This window comes from Schistocerca cancellata, chromosome 6, assembly GCF_023864275.1.
Source record: "Schistocerca cancellata isolate TAMUIC-IGC-003103 chromosome 6, iqSchCanc2.1, whole genome shotgun sequence".
Classification (NCBI taxonomy): Eukaryota; Metazoa; Arthropoda; class Insecta; order Orthoptera; family Acrididae; genus Schistocerca; species Schistocerca cancellata.
The window spans coordinates 58448884-58476059 of NC_064631.1; positions in this window are offsets into that span (position 1 = coordinate 58448884).

Sequence of the window (27176 nt, forward strand, 5' to 3'; positions counted from 1 at the left end):
GTATATTAGAGCTGAGAGAAGTGGGGACTTTCTTCTTTACCTTCACTATGTACATCAAACGCTTCACATTTTACATGCGTCTGGTCACTTAAACTACGCTAAATCTGAACAAGTTTACCTACAAGATTCGCTGGAACTTCTCAACTCAATGAGCCCAGAAAACGATTTGTTCGTTAATTGTGTTATTTCACCATCCGACGTTCTGAAAAGCTTTGGTATGGAGTCTGGGATGACATTACCGTTGAACAGGTTTCGATGACATCCTTGACTAGCATTGGTGCATTGACTGGAGGCAGAGGAATAACAGTGGCAACTATTGCAACTTGAATCAACTCCATGCCAGTTTGTTATCAGGCGTGTGAGGCAACGGAAGAATACGCAGGTGTGTGCAGCGTCTCTTCAGAGCAGCACGTGGAGATACGAGAGGCAAGGCAGAAAAGAAGCTGCAAGGACTTGCAAACTTTTGTTTCTTGGTTTGAGGAACACAATCTGTTTTTAAAGCACCCTAACTCTCTTCCTTGTCAGCACGGGTTGAAGCAAATGAAAACGTAAACTGTGATAAAGCGATTGAAATTGGAACGCTAGCCTTGAAACAGATTGAGAACAAAACATTCAATGAGATACCCTTGAAAAGAACGTTAGCTGTTAAGGTTCTAGCCTCTGTAACCACGTCCATGACAATTAACAACAACACTACATGTGTGAACCTTAACACTCTCTTACATCGGAGGGTGTGCATAGTAAAGAGTGATGAGAGACTAGAAGATATATTTGAAGTTTAATTATGTGCTTATCCTTTATCCTTGTTCGACGAATCTGGCTTGATGAGGAAGGAAAGCAAATCTTCAATGGTAACTGTATTGGTTCCAGATTGAAATGAATCATCGATCACCCCAGATTCAGAGAAAGTGACCTGTATCATTGATGGAGTCACCTCCTATATCCTGTTATCTGGCAACGCCCAGCTATCTTCTGATAGATTTGAGAGCAATACACAGAAAACATAATTAGTCTTATGGGCAAACAACAGTTGTTTTTGATGGATACAAGCAAGAAAACACAAAGGATGAAGAACACGTATCCAGATCACGTTCTACCACTAACAATGAAGTGAAAGTAGAAGACTCAGTCCATGTAAATATTAATTAAACCAAATTTCTAGCTAACGCTAAGAACAAAATCAGCCTTATTTCTCTCCTTGCAGTGCACATGCAAAGAGGTGGTTCACAGTTCATCAAGCAACGGGTGATGCCAACTTACTGATAGTTTCAATAGCGATTGATGAAGCGAAGAAAGGAGTTGAAGCTTGTTCAGTTGGTGATGACATGGGCTTACCAGACCTGTTGACTGTCCACACACTATCAGAGAACTAGCTGAAAATCGTGGTACAAAAGAAAGGCAATCAGCATGAAAAAGTATAGACTATTTCTGACGTTCTGCGAGGCATTGGGAATATGAAAGGTGTACTCTTAGCAATATACGTCTTCACAGGATGTAACAATGTATCAACTACCTACAACAAGTGGAAAGTGCAAGCCAACAATGCTCTTTGTACGAAACCTCCAGTCTTCAACGATACCAAAGCTGACCCCAGTGCAGTGACTGACGCTGGAAAGAATTTCCTTCTTGCGATATTTGGAGCCAAGAACACCAAAGGTCTAGATTGTTTTGGCTACCAATGTTACTTGCAGGCTACTGCATGCAGCCTATACACTAATTGTTCAAGTTGGCTGCAGCTCCCCACATCAGCAGCTTCCAGGCAGCATTCATTTTGAGCCTACCACAAGGTGCAGCAGTGGCGGAACGGGAAGAAGAATCCACACGAGTGGGGGTGGAAGAAGACTGGCGAACACCTCAGACCAATTACAACGGTACGTCCTGCAGCTCCCTGGGAATTACTATCCCTCGTAGTGTGCGCTTGCAAAGAAGTATGCTCCAGTAACTGAGAGTGCAGAAAGAGGGGTCTAAACTGCATGTGTGGTAATTGTTCAGCCCTAGGATGTGTTCTCAGGGACACTAATATCATACATCAAGATCTAGATGAGGACTCAATACTGATGAAAATTTTTGTGGTGTCACCGCCAGACACCACACATGCTAGGTGGTAGCCTTTAAATCGGCCGCGGTCCGTTAGTATACGTCGGTCCCCGCGTGTCGCCACTGTCAGTGATTGCAGACCGAGCGCCGCCACACGGCAGGTCTAGAGAGACTTCCTAGCACTCGCCTCAGTTGTACAGCCGACTTTTCTAGCAATGGTTCACTGACAAAATACGCTCTCATTTGCCGAGACGATAGTTAGCATAGCCTTCAGTTACGTCGTTTGCTACGACCTAGCAAGGCGCCATTATCATTTGCTATTTATCTTGTGATGCATGTACCATCAGACCGATGTTCACCAATTATGGATTAAAGTTAAGTATTCCAGAAACTACGTACCTTTCTTTGCTACTATAAAATCCGCGCCCTGTTCCAGACCTCACGCCATACTGCGTCAGCTTAAACGCGTGCCTTTCGGCTTCCTCATAGTGGCTTGGCTGTCTTGCCAAGTCACAACAATTTTTACATTCATTTAAGGTCGCATTTAACATCCTACGTTTTTGTTCAGTATTACTGCTGAACGCAGTTTATGAACTTCAAAAATTTATATAAAATCTGATGCAATATACAGCCAAAATGTCTTATTTTTTGAAGAAAAGTCTCCAAAAGCTGCAGTTTTAAAAATAATAGGAATCAAAATATTGTAATTATGTATCATAATTATTATACAGGTAATATTTTTATAATTCGTAATCATTTATGTTGCAAGGGTATTCATTCTTAATGCGACAATGTCCAGAGAAAGTTCAGAATGGGTTTCTCCGTACCACAGGTTTATATGGCCTAGGCCTGTGGAAGCCTCTTTTCCCTTAAAAAGTAGCGCCCCTTGAGAAGGTGGTGAGGTTGTCGTTCCTTCAAGGGCTTATCACTAACATACCACCGGCCACTAAAATCGCAGTTTACTTTTGCTTTTACAAACACAATCATGTATAAAAGAGTAGTTTCCTTAGTGATAATGTCATATTTATTGTGTCATATTTATTCAAAAATTCTAAAAAAATACGAAAAATTTCAATTGTTACACCCTCTGGAACGGTTCTTAGCAAGATTATGCACTGAGCCATTTTTGTTCGCAATTTAATGTAGATTATTTTTGTAAATGTTACTTTACGCGCTAAACTGTATAGTTCTCGAAACATTTAATCAAAACTGATAAATCTACTAATTTAACAACATCTGCATCTCCCTTCACCCCAAACCCGACGATTAAAATGGTGTAACGTTTTACCAAACAATATGTGGACTGTACAGAGCAATTTGGACCTGGAGGGAAGCTTTTACTTTGGATGTTGAGGTTTGGGTCTAATTGCACAGTACTATTTCCGCGTACAGCCCTGGGTGTCTGTTAGGCCTACTACGAACTTCTTCATGCAGTAAATACTCTGTAAGTCGCGATATCGTGAGTGGCGACGGGTACCTTTTATATCTCTACTTGCCATTTCCTTCCCATTCAACTTGCAATTAGTGCGAGAGATAAAAGGCACTCTCTCGTATGCGTGTGTACAAGCCCTCCTTCATCTTGTCTTTATAAGTCTTACGGGAAATGTTCGTTGGTGGCAGTAGAATGGTCTGCAGTCACTTAGAAAATACGTTTCCCTAAATTTTCTCAGTCAGGTTCCTATTTGAGTTCAAGAAGCACTTCAGCGAATCGAACCTTCCAGTAAAAAATCTATCAGCTCGCCTCGAAAATGTTTCGATGTCTTCCTGTAATCCGACTTCCAAACACTTGAGCAATACTGAAGAATGGTTGGTACTAGTGTCCTGTACGCGGTCCCATTTACAAATGAACCACTCTTTCCTAAAATCCTCCCAACAAACCTATTTCGATCGTTAGCCTTCCCTGTTATTGTCCTTCCGTTCTCGTTCATTTCAGATCTGCAGTGTAGTTCTAGATACTTAATCGACGCGACTATGTCAGGCAGTACACTACTAATGCCGTATTCGAACATTACGGGAAGGTTTTCGTAGTCATCTGGATTTCCTTACATTTTTCTGTATTTAGAGCAAGCTGCCTTTCATGGCACCAACTGGAAATATTGTCTGTCGTCTTGTACCTTCATACAGTCACTAAACGATGACAGCTTACCGTACACCACAGCGTCATCAGTAAACAACCGGACAATGTTGCCCACACTGTCTGCCAAATCATTTATGTATGTAGATAACAACAGCGGTCCTGTCGCGCTTCCCTCGAGCACTCCAAACGGTGCCCTTGTCTGTGATGAGCACTCGCCGTCGAAGACAACATACTGATAGTGCAACAGCCTCTATTTTATCAACAATTTTAGAATGAAACCGTTCCGCGTTTCTTCTGCCCTTAATCCAATCGGCAGGTACTTGCCATGGCGCGATTTACAATCAGTTTAACGTTTGCCCATAATTTCTCTACGTCTTGATAAACGTCACAGTCTATTAAATACAGCCACGAGACACTATGTTGCGAAAGTTGTTAACATTTGACTGCTGCAGCGACACTAGCGCTCCAAGCGGTGAGAAAGCAGACAAGTCAGGTGCGTCTTGAGGATAGTGTTGGTTTTTGATTATTTTCTACTCGATTAACGAAACGGTTGTTATAATTGTGCGTTCCTTGCGTTAGTAAATTTCCTAAAGATATGAATTATCGTGAAACTCATGTGAAACCAGACGAATTACGTTAATTCAATAACATAATCCGGCCGGTTTGGCCGAGGGGTTCAAGGCGCTTCAGTCTGGAACCACGCAACCGATACGGTCGCCGGTTCGACTCCTGCTTCGGGAATGGATGTGTGTGATGTCCTTAGGTTAGTTAGGTTTAAGTAGTTCTAAGTTCTAGGGGACTGATGACCTCTGATGTTAAGTCCCATAGTGCTCAGAGCCATTTAACCCAATAACATAAGCTTCAACTTATTCGTGAAGATATAATTTCAAGTACGTACTTATTTGCAGCTTACTCCGCTAAAAGCAAGGGAATGTAAACGTGTATTTCGAGCGTGTGAAGCCCATATATCTCATGTTGTGTGGTGTTATTAACATAAATACTTTCCTTGACACTTAAACAATTTTATGGAGTCAAACGATGCGCCTATTCTTAAACTTTACTCGTCTCTCTAACGCACGATTAATTCTGTAAATCTAGTTCCTTCTGCTTCAAAAACGAACGTGTTCATGTTCCTCGCCTTTTATGGTTCAAATTTAGCAACATGTGTAGAACTGGTTCCTTCTGTGTTGGGAAACAGTTCTATTGCTTTTGATGATTTATTATCACGTGTGAGGCGTTTTATCTCAAGCTGCAGCTGTGGTGTCGTATTTCGTACATTAAGTAATGTAGGTGAAATCATGTTCCAAATTCATTGATTTGGCCTGAAGTGTAGCGGACAAAATTCGACTTTGTAGGGTAGACATATAATGTCTTTATGTAAAGGGTCAGATCTTCCGGTATTTGCTAACATTTTTTTGTTATTAAAGGAAAACATTATTCGGTAAATATCTGTACTGTACTACGGAATCGTAAATAAACAGTTCTGTGATGTACCGTTTCGTACCATCGAGGGTCCTTAGGAAAATAAAGAATGACACAAAGGTGGTGTGATTTTGTAGTTGTGGATTTTTATGTTAGTTAAGGTTGCCAATTCGATTACCGGCGTGGTCAGGGATTTTTCTCTGCCTCGTGATGACTGGGTGTTGTGTGATCTCCTTAGGTTAGTTAAGTTTAAGTAGTTCTAAGTTCTAGGGGACTGATGACCATAGATGTTAAGTCCCATAGTGCTCAGAGACATTTGAACCATTTGAAGGTTTCCAACCTGGGGGTAATTACCGCTGAGGGAGAAAATGAAATTTTCTGAGGAATGAAAATAAAAAGGGTCAAGAATTTAAATTATTTTAAAAATATTATTTCTATTATTACTACTGAATTGTTCATGACTGTTTGCCGTACCTGTTGTATTGTGTGCGAGTCGACTGAGGTTTTGCAGTGGTTTCGTTTTGCAAGCTGCCTGCCACGCACGCGAACTCAACACGCAAGCGACGAAACAAGCGATTCTGAGCTCAGGCAGAATCCAACACAATAATACAAACGTTAAATTGATAATTATTAATGCTGCTAATTGCCAATACAGGTCAAGTTTCGTTATTCCCAAAGTAAAATTTTAATCAGTTCGTATAATTAGAAAGTATCCAGCTTACTTTCGAAATTAAAAGAAACGAAGGTGTAATGGCACCTCAATTATATCGGAAATAGCGTCATATTGAGACTGCAGTTCAGTGAGCTAGAATCCTCTGATTGTATTTTTCGTTAAATGGGTCGCTTCATAAATGATAGACTGAGGAAACGTCACTTAAAAATAATTTATTTATTTTCTCTCAATCATTTTTCTGAAGCACTAGCGTAATAAAATGCAAATCACTTCCCAAAGGCTGCTCAACTCACAACAGCGACATGTACTGGATAGCTTCGAGTTTTGATCCCAGTATGAGAGAGATCTAACGATAAAAGTCAGTCACAAAGTCACGAAAAAGACTCGCAAAGTGTCAGCTACGCAGTGCACACACGACGCAAACGCGAGTCTCACTCAGAAACAGTGAAAGGAGCGTGACGCTGCGGCAGTGCGCTGCAGAGAGACTTTCGAACGAGACACGAACCGCCGCTAATGTGAGCTCGCCCCAAAATGCACTACTGACTACCTGCTCTGACATAGTTCTCCAAATTACCGCAAGAGGAGAGAAATATCACAGGGTTGCCACTGTGACAACTGAAAATCTCCCTCTTTGTTGCTGCATGTAGTGAAAGCTTGCAGAATTTTCTTCCCCAGTACTTGTTGTGTTTTCTGTCAACAAACTGAAAGCAGCCAGTGTCCTGGTCCTCACCTTACGATTTGCGGCATGATGTCTGGGCGTGTCAATGCAGTTAGCCTCCTATTCCGTTCACAGAAACTTAGCGGTGTTCAGTCGTCCCCTTCCGCTTTTGGGACAACCTGTAACCTTATATTGACACTCTCTGACTATGTCCTGTGATTTGCACTGCTTTGAAAGAATCTTTTGAAGTACTCTGGTTTAAGAGGTACTCACAGTGGGTCACTCACACGACCGCTGTCCATGGGAACTCCTGGTGGTAAAGCTCTCGGATTTCTGCCATTAAAAAGTCTTACCAACGCGTAAAACTCGCAGGTGGCACATCTCGCCACATTCAGCAGCTGGGAGGAAGAGGAGCTAAAATGCTATAATTCACTGACCCTGCTCTTCTATTTGTCACTTCGTGACATGTGACAAACTAGTATTGCGACATTATTTAAAAAGATTGTAATACTAATTACATAGTTTTTAACGTACTAGCATTGCCCCTTGGCTCAATATGGTGAAGGCTACACCTCCTGAAAGATCAATGCCATTGTCCTCAGCTAGTCCATCCACTGCACACATACTTTGTGTTCTATACCATTCATCTATGAGAGTAAAATTGAGATATATGCTTAAAATATGCTTAAATATCTCATGAAAAACCTCCGAGTTGTAGATAGTTTCGCAATAAACTATAAAAGGCTTCATTATTCAGTTGGCAGCAGCTAAACGAACTAACTGAAACGCAACTGTAACTACGGATATGACCATTATATTGCTCCAAGGCCTACCCTCTACTGTTATTATTATTATTATTACTAAACACCCTCAGCCTGAATTCTGCTAATCGCTTTCATTTCCGAAGTAAAAGAGTGCAGCAATAAAGTGATTTACGAACTACACTCCTGGAAATTGAAATAAGAACACCGTGAATTCATTGTCCCAGGAAGGGGAAACTTTATTGACACATTCCTGGGGTCAGATACATCACATGATCACACTGACAGAACCACAGGCACATAGACACAGGCAACAGAGCATGCACAATGTCGGCACTAGTACAGTGTATATCCACCTTTCGCAGCAATGCAGGCTGCTATTCTCCCATGGAGACGATCGTAGAGATGCTGGATGTAGTCCTGTGGAACGGCTTGCCATGCCATTTCCACCTGGCGCCTCAGTTGGACCAGCGTTCGTGCTGGACGTGCAGACCGCGTGAGACGACGCTTCATCCAGTCCCAAACATGCTCAATGGGGGACAGATCCGGAGATCTTGCTGGCCAGGGTAGTTGACTTACACCTTCTAGAGCACGTTGGGTGGCACGGGATACATGCGGACGTGCATTGTCCTGTTGGAACAGCAAGTTCCCTTGCCGGTCTAGGAATGGTAGAACGATGGGTTCGATGACGGTTTGGATGTACCGTGCACTATTCAGTGTCCCCTCGACGATCACCAGTGGTGTACGGCCAGTGTAGGAGATCGCTCCCCACACCATGATGCCGGGTGTTGGCCCTGTGTGCCTCGGTCGTATGCAGTCCTGATTGTGGCGCTCACCTGCACGGCGCCAAACACGCATACGACCATCATTGGCACCAAGGCAGAAGCGACTCTCATCGCAGAAGACGACACGTCTCCATTCGTCCCTCCATTCACGCCTGTCACGACACCACTGGAGGCGGGCTGCACGATGTTGGGGCGTGAGCGGAAGACGGCCTAACGGTGTGCGGGACCGTAGCCCAGCTTCATGGAGACGGTTGCGAATGGTCCTCGCCGATACCCCAGGAGCAACAGTGTCCCTAAGTTGCTGGGAAGTGGCGGTGCGGTCCCCTACGGCACTGCGTAGGATCCTACGGTCTTGGCGTGCATCCGTGCGTCGCTGCGGTCCGGTCCCAGGTCGACGGGCACGTGCACCTTCCGCCGACCACTGGCGACAACATCGATGTACTGTGGAGACCTCACGCCCCACGTGTTGAGCAATTCGGCGGTACGTCCACCCGGCCTCCCGCATGCCCACTATACGCCCTCGCTCAAAGTCCGTCAACTGCACATACGGTTCACGTCCACGCTGTCGCGGCATGCTACCAGTGTTAAAGACTGCGATGGAGCTCCGTATGCCACGGCAAACTGGCTGACACTGACGGCGGCGGTGCACAAATGCTGCACAGCTAGCGCCATTCGACGGCCAACACCGCGGTTCCTGGTGTGTCCGCTGTGCCGTGCGTGTGATCATTGCTTCTACAGCCCTCTCGCAGTGTCCGGAGCAAGTATGGTGGGTCTGAGACACCGGTGTCAATGTGTTCTTTTTTCCATTTCCAGGAGTGTATGTATAGTTGATTTTAAATGGGGTTGCAGTATGTGGGTGGAGTCAGGTGCTGCTAGGGAGAGGACTGGTGCAGAGAAACCATGTCTTGTAACTAGTGACTACCCTCAATGCGAGTAGTTAGCTTTCTTCTCTGAGAAGGACTTTAGGTAGCAATCGTGATGCTCTGGCAGCTGCTCCACCATTCTATTAAAAATGTTCTAGGAATTATCTCATTGACTCAATAGTTTGGGATTTAATGGAACACCTACAAAATCTTCATATTATTTTTTATCATTTTAAAAATAAAACTTTTCAAAGAAAATTTTGATTCATTCAAAAATTTGGTTAGTTGCTAATGCTGATGGGTGCTAGCAGATATGTGATTGCTCTCAAGGGGTAATGGTCCCAGAAACCACTGCACTAAATAGACGCTCTGTTGTAAAAACAGTGCTGCAGGGCAGTATAAACGTTAGTATCCTCACTCATCCGGTGTCGTATTGAGAGTGTTGCTTACTGGCCGCTTAGTGCGCTGCTATCGGTGTGGGTCACGAAAACAAGACGGAGTCTGTTCCAGCAATGCAATTGCGGGCCGTTAGTATGAATACGAGGGTGCCTTGTTGGCCGTTCCTGCTGAGTCTAAATTAATTACACGTTTTCCTGATAGTGCCCTGTACGTAGCCTCCACTCAAGTTACGATTACGTGGTGCTCAAAATGCGAGATTTGAATGTCAGTGAGTTCCTTTAAAAGGGCTGCTGTCAGAAGTAAATAACTAGCTTACCTGCATTGGTTTGGAGCGTTTACCAGTGATTAAATCAATCATACCATGCAACTGTAAATTACTGTGGATTACGTGATATCTTTCAATCAAGTGTCATTTAAGTTAATATCATCCGAATGAGTTAATCATGCTTGGCACCAAGTTTATTTCGACCACGACTGATTCACTACAACCGTTAGGCTGCCGAACGTTGCATCATTTAGAGGGACTGCCATTGTCTCTATAGAGACGCAGTCGATAGCTACAAGATTTGAAACACTCCCATTACGTATGGACTCTCGAGCTAGACGCTCTAAGTATTTTCGGAAAACTTGTTCAAAAGTATTTCATAAGACTTCCTGTCTGTGAAACGACAACGAATCCGTAGGTACTGCCTGGGTTGATGGTTGTTTCCCTAGCATCTCGTGGAATCCCCATGGAACGGCCTCATCAAGCTGCTGCTACTGTCAGGACGGATGTACCATCAGGTAGTACCTACACCCACTCATCACAGAGAGCCCAGTTGGTCAGTCCTCCCGAAAAGTCTCAGAATCATAGTAACAGGGCATTAGCAAACTGAGGGAACCGATTCTAAGTCCACAAGGCACTTGAAGATATTGCTGGGTCTCTAAAAAGTGTCAAACAACATTGCAATGGAACACTTTTAGTTGAAACTACTAATTCAACCAAAATATCTAAGTTGCTCAGATGTAAGGCCTTAGGTGACTACCCAATCGAGTCTGAGTTGCATAATACTCTTAATTTTAGTAAGGGCGTGGTTACCTGCTCCGATCAAATGGTGGTGAACCCCGCAGAGTTACGTGAAGAATGGAAAAATATGGGCGTCACGGAAATGCAGAACTACGGCAAATTGGAAAAAATCAGCAACATTCAATCTAACGTTCAGTACTCCGGAATTACCTGAACAAATTCTTGCAGGTTATATCCGTCTTAGGGTTCGCCTGTTTGTTTCCAACCTAATATGATGCTACAAATGTCACGGTTTGTACATACCACTATGGGATGTACTTGGAGGGATATGTGTGGCAGTTGTGGAGGCTCAGCTCAGGAATCAGGCAATTCTTATACACTTCGAAATGTATAAACGGCTGTGGGGATAACCCAGTCTGGTGCAGTAAGTGTGAGGTTACAACGAGGAAAGGAAAATTCATTGCTACTGCTTTTGCATCAGCCCTTAAGTGTGATGTCTCCACACAAACTCAGACCACAGTTTCAAGCAGGAACACATGCACTTGACAGTGTACATGTGGAGGGGGGGGGGGGGGGGAAGCTCCACTTGAAACTGAAGTCGTTCGGAATCCATCAGCAATGGGCTTACCACTTAAGCCACGTACCACTACCCAACATCAGAAGCCAACTAAACTGTCCCCGCAACCCAGGCAACCATCTCCTCCCATCAGTAAAGAAAAACAACTTTCAAAAAGTACTTCCAAGTACAAGAAAGCGGTAGTTAAACCTTCAAATCGTCGAGCTCTCTCCCTCTCTGATGGGACTATGCTCCTGAGGATATGGACTTCCAGTGAGAAGAACCAGAGAGCAGGGAACCGGCTAACGTTCTCCCTGACCTCTGCGGTAAATAACCGCCTCTGGGGGGAGAAAGGAAAGAACAACCATCGCTAAACGCTAGCTTCCCAGGGACGTCTTCCATTCTCCATGTAGGAACTGGAATAAGGTTTGTCTGCAGTTAGAAATACTTCTCCAGGACCTGATGGGACTCAAGTCTTTGATCAAATCACAACTGAGTGCATTGAAAATTTTAATTGCAGGTATTGAATGATTTGAGTAGTGTCTTTTGACGTTGAATTATGTACTGTCTTTTAAATAGTGAAGGGTTGCTGTCTAACAGGATTTGATATTATGGGCTATAGACAGTGTTTATGCAAGGAAAGTGGTCAGAAATCTTTTCGTGCACACTAACAGTTTGAGGTCATTCGTGTGACATTAGAGGTGTAATTTCCTTGCAACATGAAATATAGTCTCCCATGGTATGTAAAATATACAGAAAATAGTCAACTGGCTACCATTAGTGTTTTCTGGCATTGTAGACATAAATATATTGTTCATAAAATTTCCAAACATAATGTAAGTCTCAGTTTCCTGGGTTCCGCTAATTGGGCGGGTCCCCATTACATCCAGATGGCAACTACACAGGTAGCTGGGGCTGTGTGGTGTGAACTGCTCCGTTTTTTAGGTTATGAGTCTCAGCGAAACAGAAATGGGCTTCAGTTTCAAAGGATGCAGGTTGAATACAGGATGAATGTAGAGCTACGTACCATCGGTATAACTGTTGTAAATTACGTAGCTGTGTTGGGAACGTACCAGAGCTCCAAGCAATGTTAGAGAGCACTGATGCTCAAATCGTTGTAGGCACTGACAGCTGGCTAAAATTTGAGGTAAGTTCATCCCAAATTTTTGCGAGGAACGTAACGGTGTTCAGAAAGGATGGGCTAAACACAGCTGGCGTGGGCGTGGTTGTTGCTGTTGGAAGTAGTTTATCTTGTAGGGAAATTGAAGTAAATAGTTCCCGTGAGTTAGTAAGAGTAGAGGTCATCCTTGACAACCTGAATAAAATAATAACTGAATCCTTTTACCGATCTCCCAACTCGGATTATGCAATTGCAGTAAGGTTTAAAGAAAACTTGCGTCTAATTTCAAATATGTACTCGACACATGCAGTCGTAATTGATGATGAATTCAATTTACCCTCGATATATTGGGAAAATACATATTTAAATCCAGAGGTCCAGATAAGAAAATCATCAGAAATTGTGCTGAACTCATTCTCTGAAAGTTATTTTGAGAAATTAGTTCATAATCCCACCCGAATAGTAAACGGTTGTGAAAACACATTTGACCTCTTAGTAACAAATCAGTTAACAACGAGCATACAAAGGATATATGTACAGCCGGCCGAAGTGGCCGTGCGGTTAAAGGCGCTGCAGTCTGGAACCGCAAGACCGCTACGGTCGCAGGTTCGAATCCTGCCTCGGGCATGGATGTTTGTGATGTCCTTAGGTTAGTTAGGTTTAACTAGTTCTAAGTTCTAGGGGACTAATGACCTCAGCAGTTGAGTCCCATAGTGCTCAGAGCCATTTGAACCATTTGATACATGTACTAGTGAGCTCGGGATTTCCTTGGAGAGACTGAAAATTGTAATTGGCAAATCCTCCAAAAATAAACGACATACGCATCGATTGTAAAAATCAGATAAAAGTTCGCTTGACGCCTTCCTCAGACACAATCTCTGCTCCTTCCAGATTAACAATGTAAGTTTAGACCAGATATGGCTTGAATTCAAAGAAACAGCATCGATAGCAGCTGATACATTTATACTAAGTAAACAAACGACGGAGCTTATCCCTCCCATGGTACACAAAACAGGTCGGGACACGGTTGCAAAAACAACGAAAAAAGCATGCAAACTTTAAGATCGTAAGAGATGGAAAAGAGCCACCGTGGTACAACAACCGAGTTAGAAAGCTGCTGCGGAAGCAAAGGGAACTTCACAGCAAACATAAACATAGCCAAAGCCTTGCAGTCAAACATAAATTACGCGAAGCGAAATGTAGTGTGAGGAGGGCTATGCGAGAGGCGTTCAATGAATTCGAAAGTAAAGTTCTATGTACTGACTTGGCAGAAAATCGTAAGAAATTTTGGTCCTTACGTCAAAGCGGTAGGTGGAGCAAAACAAAATGTCCAGACACTCTGTGACCAAATTGGTACTGAAACAGAGTTCTAAAGTTCTCGATAATCACATGCCAAACTGTTCCTTGCCCGTATATTTTACTCCGTAGGATTTCTTGATGTTAATTCTATTACCTCTTCCTTACGACAAAATGGAGACTACACAATATCTCATGGTCCAGTTTTCTATTACTATTTATTGCTTAAATGCTCTGATGTACGAAATATAGTTATTCCCTATTCATTTATGACTCCGTAAAGTTTCCTATTCGGCGCCGTTCTAGTGCACAATTTTGTTCTGGATATTTTGCTTTTACATTACTCGCAGTTGGTGAGGATTGACAAAAAACTTGCGAAGTTTCTTCACCCTCAGTTTATATAAGAAGATCCCCACTCGTCCCCGGTGCATATGTAGCACTTCCACGTACAATTTCAAAACATGTCTAGTCCAGTTCATGCATCTTCGGATTCAAAATCTCATAGCTCCACCCCTACCTCTTCATAAATAGCCCGAGCTTCGTCCTTATGGGCTTCCACTAACCTGAGTGCCATGACTCCTTGCCTTCTACCTTTTTCCACACAATTATCGAAATTCAAACCGGCAGTCTTCCCTGCCAAATTCACAGTGGTGAAACTCTCTCAAATGCAAAACAATCTCGTACTTTTTAACAAGTCAAGCCCTAATATCGCCTATAATTTCAGTCTTTGTGTACAGGATGTATTAAACTAATATTAAGATCTATATTTACAACAGGATACTCGCATATCCCTACTTCCTCTTCCTCTCCCAATAACAAATTTCTAATTTTTTCGAAATCTGTATTCAAAGCTCCAGCTGTTCTGTTACATCAAACCGTTCGTTGTTGAGCAGATCCCTCCAGTCAACTCCCTCATACCAGGAGTTCTGTTGGGGTTCAAGGCCTTCTAACGTGGACGATCTCCACTCTTCCCTTTCGTCTGTCTTCTCTCCAGTCATTATTTCTCCTGTCGTCGTATTTCCAGTTATCACTGTTTATTTTGTCAGCGTTCCTCCATTTAATTATGCCAGCATAGGGTCGATACTGCGGCTTCCGACGAGGTTTGTCATTCCTTCTTCCTCATTCATTCCCATACTTTATTGGTGGATGGCGCCTTCCCCAATGCTGGTTGTTTGCTGGTTGATGTACTGGTGAGAAATTCTCTCTATGATATTTACTGACACCCTGTTTTCCTTGCTCCTGTGATATCCAAGCTCACACGGTGGCTGCTGGAATTCTTTGACGCCGTGTAGCGATTCGTACTTCTTTTTGAATCTGACGTGAAAGTTTCGTCACCCAAAGTTGTATGATTTCGGATGGTTCATATGTCGATTCCTACCACATCTTTGGAAAATGGCACTGGATCTTGCCTTCTCGATTCTACGTAGTTTTGTCGTCACGATTTCTAATTTCACTTGTTCTTGTTTTCCCTTGCACCAGTATTCTTCCAAAAATGTGGGGGTAAATTATTCATATGTCTTACATTGTCCTCCGATCTTTCGCATTTTCGTCGCCGCTTTCTATGTGAAGCGAGCACGGAGAAATCTAATTTTCAGAACGGGTGGCCAAAATTTTGATAACGTCTCGCGGAATTCTTTGGCCCACAACTACGGGTGTAGACGGTTCGCGATGTCCGCGAACGGTGAAAATTTCTGAACTAACACAAACTGCTTCCTCAGCTCCTCTTCCTCCATGTATCGGCAGTCGCAGTGGAAGCTATTGGTGGTTCAGAGCGTCGTGGCTCTTCTCTGACTTGGCATGACCTTTCGATTAGATCTCTTCCCTGTTGTGTTATTCTTCGCTGTGAATCGCTACACTATCTTGTCGCTTGTCTCTTGTCGAAAACTTAATCTTCTCTATTTCTATCGGTTGTGCTCCAGTGTCTCCTTGCTCTGGCGGTTTATGGTTTCCTGCACATTCGCATCAAGTGCGTGGTGACCGTCTTCCTCGTTTGCGTTGCTTGCCTGCTTGGTCGTTTGGTGCTCGCACACTAGTATGCACAGTATTCTTATCTCGCCTACCGCATGCTGTGGTTGAATGTGCGTGATAATATTTCGTGTGAGTACGACCCTGATTTTAAATTATTGATAAAACTCAAGTGGACGCAACGGATAACAAGACACATACACACAACCAACGCACTCAGCAATGGGGGCGATAACCGCTAGCATTTTTTAAGGCCCACGCCCCTATTCCTACTGGCTTATCAAAAGGGGAAAATGGGATTGCTAGTTGATTTGGCATTATTTAGAAAGCTAACAAGGAAAAAAATGGTGGTAAGGTCTTAGGGGACGAAACTGCTGTGGTCATCGGTCCCTAAGCTTAGATACTCATTAATCTAAATTAAACTAACCTAAGCTAAGGACGACACACACACACCCATGCCCGAGGGAGGACTCGAACCTCCGACAGGGGGAGGCGCGCGGACCGTGGCAAGACGCCCCTGACCGCGCGGCTACCCCGCGCAGCAGCTGACAAGAGGTTCCTTGCTCTTGCAATTATCGATTTGAACTTTGGGGGACGAGAGGTAGTTTTCTGAAATCTCTAACACTTTTTTTTAAGGGGACTGAAATTTTATTACAAATTTAGATGTTATGATTGAACATAACATCGATACTACTGTCTGTGCTGACAAGTATTGAAATAGCTAATTGGTGTCGTATTATGAGCTGATTATTGGTCTCACCATGGCGAGGCTGAGAGGAATTCACTATCACACACCAGGGCACAACCCTTCCATGCGTCGCCACGCTGAAGTACAGCGCGAAGCACTACGCGAAATGCCGCTACTACATAAATTAAAATCAGAAGGGCGACCGCACAGAGCTGGGAAGCTGCCCACAGAGATGCTTGAGTAGATCATTTTCAAGTGCACTCGTGAGCCGAGCGGAAGAGGGAAAGTTGGCCTGCGAACGGTATCTAATATGATGTACTGCATTTCAAATCTTACCACCTTCCAGACGGAGCGTCGTTTTGTTCAAGGGTTTTCTGCCTTCTCCCCATATTTCTTGACGTCATCAGTTTTCTGGTTTATAGCTCTTATGTGATGGCCTACTTTTTAGTTAATTTGAAAATGTGTATCTTTTGTGGTGTCACCGCCAGACACCACATATGCTAGGTGGTAGCCTTTAAATCGGCCGCGGTCCGTTAGTATACGTCGGACCCGCGTATCGCCACTATCAGTGATTGCAGACCGAGCGCCGCCACACGGCAGGTCTAGAGAGACTTCCTAGCACCTGCCCCAGTTGTACAACCGACTTTGCTAGCGATGGTTCACTGACAAAATACGCTCTCATTTGCCGAGACGATAGTTAGCATAGCCTTCAGCTACGTCATTTGCTACGACCTAGCAAGGCGCCATTACCAGCTACTATTGATACTGAATCATGTACCGTCAAGAGCGACGTTCACCATTTATAGATTAAAGTTAAGTATTCCACCAGCTACGTCCGTTTTTTCTAAATTCTAATTTCCTTGTCCCGTTCCAGACCTCACGCCAGCCTGCGTGAGCTAAAACGCGTGCCTTTCGGCTTCCTCTAGTAAACCGGTGTTGGCTCTCCTGCCAACCACAACATCGTTTCTCATGAAATCGTGCGTGCCTCGTCTCTTCAATCTCCTTTAAGAGATTCTAGCCCTTCTCGAGCCGTTGCCCTAGTTGTCTGAATTGTGTGTCATTCTTCTCTTCGCTTTTCTTATAACTAGCTACTTTTGTTATTTGTTTCCTCAACTCTGTTTAAACTGCTGGTGTTGGAAGGTCCGCAGATCGAATACCGTAGGTGGTGGTGGTGGTGGTGGTGGTGGTGGTGGCTCGCAGTCAGCGCCAGTCTGTGATGCCCCTTTCACGGCCAGCAATTCCCTCGTTTTCTGCCTCGGGTGAAGTTTAGTGATCTACATCTACATCTACATCCATACTCCGCAAGCCACCTGACGGTGTGTGGCGGAGGGTACCTTCAGTACCTCTATCGGTTCTCCCTTCTATTCCAGTCTCGTATTGTTCGTGGAAAGAAGGATTGTCGGTATGCCTCTGTGTGGGCTCTAATCTCTCTGATTTTATCCTCATGGTCTCTTCGCGAGATATACGTAGGAGGGAGCAATATACTGCTTGACTCTTCGGTGAAGGTATGTTCTCGAAACTTTGACAAAAGCCCGTACCGAGCTACTGAGCGCCTCTCCTGCAGAGTCTTCCACTGGAGTTTATCTATCATCTCCGTAACGCTTTCGCGATTACTAAATGATCCTGTAACGAAGCGCGCTGCTCTCCGTTGGATCTTCTCTATCTCTTCTATCAACCCTATCTGGTACGGATCCCACACTGCTGAGCAGTATTCAAGCAGTGGGCGAACAAGCGTACTGTAACCTACTTCCTTTGTTTTCGAATTGCATTTCCTTAGGATTCTTCCAATGACTCTCAGTCTGGCATCTGCTTTACCGACAATCAACATTATATGATAATTCCATTTTAAATCACTCCTAATGCGTACTCCCAGATAATTTATGGTATTAACTGCTTCCAGTTGCTGACCTGCTATTTTTTAGCTAAATGATAAAGGATCTATCTTTCTGTGTATTCGCAGCACATTACACTTGTCTACATTGAGATTCAGTTGCCATTCCCTGCACCATGCGTCAATTCGCTGCAGATCCTCCTGCATTTCAGTACAATTTTCCATTGTTACAACCTCTAGATACACCACAGCATCATCTGCAAAAAGCCTCAGTGAACTTCCGATGTCATCCACCAGGTCATTTATGTATATTGTGAATAGCAACGGTCCTATGACACTCCCCTGCGGCACACCTGAAATTACTCTTACTTCGGAAGACTTCTCTCCATTGAGAATAACATGCTGCGTCCTGTTATCTAGGAACTCCTCAATCCAATCACACAATTGGTCTGATAGTCCATATGCTCTTACTTTGTTCAATAAACGACTGTGGGGAACTGTATCGAACGCCTTGCGGAAGTCAAGAAACACGGCATCTACCTGTGAACCCGTGTCTATGGCTCTCTGAGTCTCGTGGACGAATAGCGCGAGCTGGGTTTCACATGACCGTCTTTTTCGAAACCCATACTGATTTCTACAGAGTAGATTTCTAGTCTCCAGAAAAGTCATTATACTCGAACACAAATAGACAGCGAGCGCCACCACTGCCAGCTAAATAAAAGATTCAAACTACGGAAGGCACTAACTACTGATAGGCATAGTTAGCAAATGAAAGATTTTAATAGAGAATAAACAATGTATTTACCTTAATAGTCATAATATATATAGCAGTTCATGACATCCATTCTTACAAATGTACTGTTTCTGATGGGCACACCTCCAGATTATCCATTCTCAAAAATCGTCCATCTCACTTCCCCACATCCACCACTGCTGGCGGCTCGCCTCCAACTACGCAACGCTACGCGCTGTTAACATCCAGCTGCCCAACACTACAATGGCAGACAACAATGCAAACTAGCCACAGACTGCACACAGCACAGCCAGTGATTTTCATACAGAGCGCTACGTGGCGTTACCAATATAAGAACCTAAACAGCCTACTTACAACGATGCCCGCGCGCCCAGAAAGCGCCGGGCTGTGACGCACGACGATTCCGACAATTCCTCCCTGACACTGCGAGGTCGCGGAAGAAGGGATCTAGGGCTTCCCGCGCCTCCACCACAGAGGCTGTGAAGACGGTCGCGGGCTCCTCCCGGGGCACCGCCAAGCCGAGACCGACAACGAAGACGCAGCGACCCCCTCGTTCGCCTGCTGCCTCCCGGCAGCCTGATGCGGACGGCTCTGTTGCCCCACCCAGGCGGCGGACCGCCAGGGCTGCTGCGCTGCGGCAAACGCAGCCGCTGCCGACCTCGACACGTTTGCGGGCGCGAGCGTGGACGCGCTGGAAGACGGCGACGCGCCTCTGGCTCCACCCCAGAAGAGGCCGCCGCCCCCAACGCCTATCGTCGTCCAATGGGACGGCGCCTACATGGATTTCCAGATGAAACTTGACAGAGTGGCAACGTCGACTACTGGTTCAAATGGCTCTGAGCCCTATGGGACTCAACTGCTGTGGTCATAAGTCCCCTAGAACTTAGAACTACTTATACCTAACTAACCTAAGGACATCACACACATCCATGCGCGAGGCAGGATTCGAACTTGCGACCGTAGCGGTCGTGCGGTTCCAGACTGTAGCGCCTTTAACTGCTCGGCCACTCTGGCCGGCGTCGACTACTGTCAAGGCCGCCGGCCGTGACCTCTACAAGATCACAGTGACGTCCAGTGAAGAGTACCGCGCGGTGATGGACGCCACCTGCAAGGATGGCCTCCCGTGCTACACGCACCCTTCCGAGCCGCCCAAACTTCTGAAGTTGGTTTTCCGCCACCTTCCCCTCGAGTTTGGCGTAGACTACCACTGAGAGCTCGAGGACATGGGCTTTGACATCCGGTCCACCGGCCTGGTGAAGTCCCCCCGTACCCACCGAGACATGCCGGTGCACCAGGTTGTCCTCGTTGACAACATGGAAAACTGGAAGATTTTCCAGTTGCAGCGGGTCGGCCGTGTCGAGGTCGCGGTGAAACCGCTCCGGGCCAAAGGCAAAAGGGCACATTGCTTCTCCTGCCAGAGGCTGGACCACGTCTCCCGCTACTGCTCCGTGCTGCCCCGCTGCTTAAAGTGCGCGGGACAGCACGAGAGCAAATCCTGTGGGCTCACCCTAGAAGAAAGTCCGACGTGCTACAACTGCGGCGAGCCGCACGTTGCCAGTTACAGGGGCTGTTCGGCCTCCAAACGGGGCCGAAACCAGCAACGGGGCGTGGCTGCTCCTTACGGAGAGTGCACCCGTCCACCAGATTTGCTGCGGCCACCGAGGGCGGATCGTCTGCCTCCTCCACGCAGCCCGCTGGCGAGCGGCAGCAGCCGACTGCGCCGTCCGCGGCTTCGCCCGGGCGGGCGGCAACCGCTGCAACCACGCCTGACGCGCGGGATGCCGCACCACGCAGGCGACGCCGGCGCGGGGGCCGGGCGACCACTGTTGTTGCGCAACGGACTGCCGCCGACACTCTGCCGCGGCGGCAGCCGGCAACTCGTGCTGCGCCGCCACTGCAACTGGCTGCCGACATTCCGCGGCAGTCCTATTATACGGAGCGGTTGCAACGAGCCGCCCCGTAGCGGAGGCCGCCCCAGCAGCGTTTCTGCTTCTGCCCGCCGCAAATAACCGCCGCATCCGTGGCATCACCGTTTGCGCCTTCAACGCGAACAGCTTGGTCCTCCAGCAAGGGGAACGCAGTTTTCCGAAATTACTTCACCAGGGAAGACGAATGGAATATTCCAGAATTTGAAACACGAACATCTGCTAGCATGAGTTTCTTAGAAGTAGATACCTTAGGGGCTGCGAAGCAACTCAAATCGCTTGGTACGGGCAAGTCTTCAGGTCCAGATTGTATACCGATTAGGTTCCTTTCAGATTACGCTGATACAATAGCTCCCTACTTAGCAATCATATACAACCGCTCGCTCACCGATAGATCTGTACCTACAGACTGGAAAATTGCGCAGGTCGCACCAGTGTTTAAGAAGGGTAATAGGAGTAATCCATCGAACTACAGACCTATATCGTTGACGTCGGTTTGCAGTAGGGTTTTGGAGCATATACTGTATTCAAACATTATGAATCACCTCGAAGGGAACGATCTATTGATACGTAATCAGCATGGTTTCAGAAAACATCGTTCTTGTGAAACGCAGCTAGCTCTTTATTCGCACGAAGTAATGGTCACTATCCACAGGGGATCTCAAGTTGATTCCGTATTTCTAGATTTCCGGAAAGCTTCCTCACAAGCGACTTCTAATGAAGCTGCGGGTCTCTGGGTATCGTCTCAGTTGTGCGACTGGATTCGTGTTTTCCTGTCAGGAAGGTCGCAGTTCGTAGTAATAGACGGCAAATCATCGAGTAAAACTGAAGTGATGTCAGGTATTCCCCAGGGAAGCGTCCTGCGACCTCTGCTGTTCCTGATCTATATAAATGGCCTCGGTGACAATCTGAGCAGTTCTCTTAGGTTGTTCGCAGATGATGCTGTAATTTACCGTCTAGTAAGGTGATCCGAAGACCAGTATCAGTTGCAAAGCGATTTAGAAAATACTGCTGTATGGTGTGGCAGGTGGCAGTTGACGCTAAATAACGAAAAGTGTGAGGTGATCCGTATGAGTTCCAAAAGAAATTAGTTGGAATTCGATTACTCGATAAATAGTACAATTCTCAAGGCTGTCAATTGAACTAAGTACCTGGGTGTTAAAATTACGAACAACTTCAGTTGGAAAGACCACATAGATAATATTGTGGGGAAGGCGAGCCAAAGGTTGCGTTTCATTGGCAGGACACTTAGAAGATGCAACAAGTCCACTAAAGAGACGGCTTACATTACACTCTTTCGTCCTCTGTTAGATTATTGCTGCGCGGTGTGGGATCCTTACCAGGTGGGATTGACCGAGGACATCGAAAGGGTGCAAAAAAGGGCAGCTCGTTTTGTATTATCACGTAATAGGGGAGAGAGTGTGGCAGATATGATAAGCGAGTTGGGATAGAAGTCATTAAAGCAAAGACGTTTTTCGTCGCGGATAGATCTATTTACGAAATTTCAGTTACAAACTTTCTCTTCCGAATGCGAAAATATTTTGTTGAGCCCAACCTACATAGGTAGGAATGATCATCAAAATAAAATAAGAGAAATCAGAGCTCGAACACAAAGGTTTAGGTGTTCGTTGTTCCCGCGCGCTGTTCGGGAGTAGAATGGTAGGGAGATAGTATGATTGTGGTTCGATGAACCCTCTGCCAAACACTTAAATGTGAATTGCAGAGTAATCATGCAGAGGCAGATGTACCGCCCCTCACCGCGGTGGAGGCCACTGGAGTGGCTGTCACCACTACGGCGGGGTTATCACCTCCGTTGCGGCCTACAGGCCGCCGGGGGGACTGCTCTGGGGGCTGATTTCGACGCCCTGCTGGCGCTGCGTGGGCAGATCTTCATTGCGGGCGACTTGAACGCCGAGCACACGCAATGGAACTCCCGCATCACCGACGCCAGCGGCCGCCGCCACCTTCGCGCCGCCGATCGGCATGGCGCGATGCTACTGGGGCCCTACGACCTCACCGTCTTTCCCCATCGCGGCCGGCCTCACGTGCTCGACGTTGCCGTACTGAAAGGTGTCGGACACTTCACGTCTGGCACCGTTAGATTTGTTTTTATTTATTTTATTTATTTATTTATTGCCAAATTATAGACCTGTTACCTGATGTTTAAAACAGGTCGTACATCTTACAATTTTCGTTTTTCATCTTTTTACAGTTTTCTTTCCTTTTGTTTTATCTACAACATTTACACAGAATGATACTTTTCAAAATAACAATAATTTCAGGTTGAAATATAAATAAAATGTTGTTGTTTCTTAAGAAGAATATAAAAGGAAGATAGGATAGATGAGAGATTTGTTGGTACCATCACCGAATGTGACTGACGGTGAATACCTCGGAGTGGTTTCTTCGAGCCGTTAACCGCCAGTCACTCACACCCACCCACCCACCCACCCCCACACACACACACACACACACACACACACACACACACACATACACACACAAATGGTTATTAGTAGAGAAATTATGTTGCTTATCCTATTTATTACTAATCCTATGTATTAACTACTTTAGGTGCTCATCCATGTACAGTATTTGGTGTTTTCTTGGCTAGATTTCCAGCACTTTTGCTTATTTACTGTCACATCTCTTCTTCCTCCTCCTGTTCATCCTCATTGTCACTATATTCGTTGTCACTGTGGGTATCGCTGTCCATCCTCTGGAGATTACTGATACACTGCACATAGGCATGTCCGTAATCTCGTGTCCGCATATACTCTTCATGTGTTGTTTTTGAAATACTGTTTGTCAGTGCGTTTAATTGTGCCCATTGTTCTTCGTCTCTTATTACTGTGTGTATATCTATGTCCGTATCTGTGTAATCTAAGTGTAGTGTATGTCTATTGTTTGCGTATTGCCCGTAGATACAGACAGTGTGTTCCGGGTAACCTTCTTCCCCGCATGTGCATGTAGGTGTCTGCCTCAGACTCACGCGGTTTAAGTGCGTGGGATAAGGTCCGTGTCCGGTCAAGAAATGTACCATACCGCGGCTGGGATCGATATGTTTCATTCTCAACCTCTCCCTTATGTCAGGGAGGAAGTTGTGCAGTCTAAATCCCTTATCACTTACATCCCACTCACCTTGCCATGTATAGCCTAAGTAGGACACTTCTCTGCCCTCGTCTGACGGATGCTTTGTTGGTGACTACGTTCAGTCCATGTGCCCACGTGCTAGCTGCGAAGCTGAGTACCGATTCTAAGAGCGCACAGTGGTATGTACGTATGACTGGTAGAGGTAGTCTGTACTGTTTCGAATTTAGCATCACCAGTTTGTGCAGTATTTTTTCTGCTTTGTCTGTTGTTAGCCTTATGTGTTCGTGGAAATTCAATTTTTCATCTATGTGTATACCAAGATAGTGCGTAATGCGTGCTCGTTTGATGTTTGTGTCCCCAATTTTAACCGAAGGATTCCTTTGGAGTGATCCTTTCAGTAAAGTGTATGTTGTTTTGTTTTCGGCTATCCTGAGTTTGTTGTTGTGACACCACTGAGTAATTGTTTGTAGTATTCCACTGGCTTTCTCTTCTAACTGGGCTCTGTTGTTTGCGGTTACTACAACTAATAGGTCATCTGCGTAGGCGAAAGTTCCGTCTGACCTGCCATCCCCATCTAGAAGTTCTACGAGGGGTTCGAGAGATGTCGCGCCGACTCCTGCCGCACATCTTAGAGGCGACCACACACAAGAATCGCCTCTTTAGAGAGTGGCAGCTCACGCGGCTGCCCGAGACGAAGCGCTGCCTCAACAGGGCGCGGCGCGAGATTCCGGCCGCCATAGATGACCACCGCAATCGTGACTGGGCGGGCCATGTGGCCACCCTAACGACGACAGATGGCAGTGCTCGCCGGACGGACAGGCACTTCCTCCGCCGTCACCAGAGAGTCCCGCCCCTCCACGTGGGTGAGAACGTTGTCTGTGAGCCGGATGCGAAAACCAGCATCTTCGCGGACACGTTCGCGGAAAATTTCCACCCCGCCGATGACGTGTTCGATGCCGACCACTGCGCGTGAGGAGGACGACACGATAGAGGAAATCACGGCTGCAGAAGTCGATCTGCAGCTCCGTCACCTCAACCCCAATAAGGCGGGCGGCACGGATGGTGTCACCAACTGCCTGTTGAGATTGCTACCGCCAAAGGTACACCAGTCTCTGGCGGACAACTTCGACAGCATCCTTCGCTCTGGGACTTTCCCTTCCACGTGGTTTCCATCCCCAAGAGCAGCAAGGACCCACGTCAGGCAGCCAACTACCGGCCGATCAGCCAGCTCCAGTCCCTCTCAAAAGTCTTTGAGAGGTCGTACGTGGAGTGGTTGCTACACCAGATGACGGAACAGCAGCTCATCCCCGAGGAACAGTTCGGGTTCCGGAGCGGCCACTCTACCACCTAGCAGTTGTTGCGCCTCCTGGAGCAGGCGATGGGTGCGCTGGAAACGCGGGAGTACCCAGGAGCGGTGCTTCTCGACTTCTCCGAGGCCTTCGACTGTGTGTGGCACGACGGCCTCGTGTACAAACTTTTTGTACACGGGGTACCGACGTCGCACGTGGTCCTACAGCGCTCGTATCTATCGGGCCGCACATTCCACGTCCGAGGAGACGGTGGCACATCCGGCATATTCCAGCGGGAGTGCTACAAGGGTCGGTACTCGGCCCCCTGCTATACTGTCTGTACACCGCCGACCAACTTTACACAAGCTCTCCTGTGAATCCTGCAGAACTAACACTCCTGAAAGAAAGGGTACTGCGGAGACATGGCTTAGCCACAGCCTGGGGGATGTTTCCAGAGTGAGATTTTGACTCTGCAGCGGAGTGTGCGCTGGTATGAAACTTCCTTCTTCCAGGAGTGCTAGTTCTGCAGGGTTCGCAGGAGACCTTCTGTAAAGTTTGGAAGGTAGGAGACCAGATACTGCCAGAAGTAAAGCTGTGAGGACGGGGCGTGAGTCGTGCTTGGGTAGCTCAGTCGGTACAGCACTTGCCCGCGAAAGGCAAAGGTCCCGAGTTCGAGTCTCGGTCCGGTACACAGTTTTAATCTGCCAGGAAGTTTCATATCAGCGCACACTCTGATGCAGAGTGAAAATCTCATTCTGCAAACCTCGGGGTCACACTGGTAGCCTCCTGACGTGGCTGCCCCACGTCCGCGACGTCAGATGGAGAGCAGCGGGGAAACTACGTGCGCTGTACCCGCTGCTCAACCCCTCGTCTGCACTACCTCCACTCCACAGCCTTTCCATGCACTTGGCCTCGGTACGACCGGTTCTGGAATATGCGGCCGTGGAGTGGGGTAACGCAGCAGCGACGCACATCGCGACGCTCCAACGCGTCCAGAATAGGGCGCTGCGACTTGCGCTCCACAAGCCGCCTCGCTACCCCACGGGACTGCTCCGTGAAGAAGCAGGCATCCCTTTCCTGCGGGATCGCTTCCGGAAAATCGCCAGGGTGTTCTACAACGACGCAGAACACTCTGACAGCGGTATAATTCGTGGGCTGGGCCAGCAGGTCCACCACAGGCCGACAACACGCTGGCCCGACCTACTGCGGGAGTAGTTCTCTCCCGTAGTCCCGATGAAGACACAAAGAGCGTCTCTATAGCCAGAGACTCTCACTGAGGACAGCTCGTCACGATCGGTCACACTGCCACCACCATAGGTCAGCGCAGGAACACCAGCTCGGCTGCTTACACTGCCTCTACACCTGGCGTATGTCGCCAGTGTTTTACAACGAGCGAGCGAGCCTAGGAGCCAGTCGCCGACTCACTTCGGAAGATGTTGCCCGCAGTAGGCAACGAAACGTCAGGAAGGAGAAATAGTTTTATATATGGACCGCGGCAATTGAGCCCAGAAGTTTTAATTCATCAAATGAGAATTCCTGGAGGCAAGGCGACTTTCTTCTCAAGGGATAATCTGAGAAAGCTTAGAGGATCGGCATTTGAAGCTGACTGCCTCCCACGTACAGGGTGTTTCAAAAATGACCGGTATATTTGAAACGACAATAAAAACTAAACGAGCAGCGATAGAAATACACCGTTTGTTGCAATATGCTTGGGACAACAGTACATTTTCAGGCAGACAAAATTTTGAAATTACAGTAGTTACAATTTTCAACAACAGATGGCGCTGCGGTCTGGGAAACTCTATAGTACGAGATTTTCCACATATCCACCATGCGTAGCAATAATATGGCGTAGTCTCTGAATTAAATTACCCGAAACCTTTGACAACGTGTCTGGCGGAATGGCTTCACATGCAGATGAGATGTACTGCTTCAGCTGTTCAATTGTTTCTGGATTCTGGCGGTACACCTGGTCTTT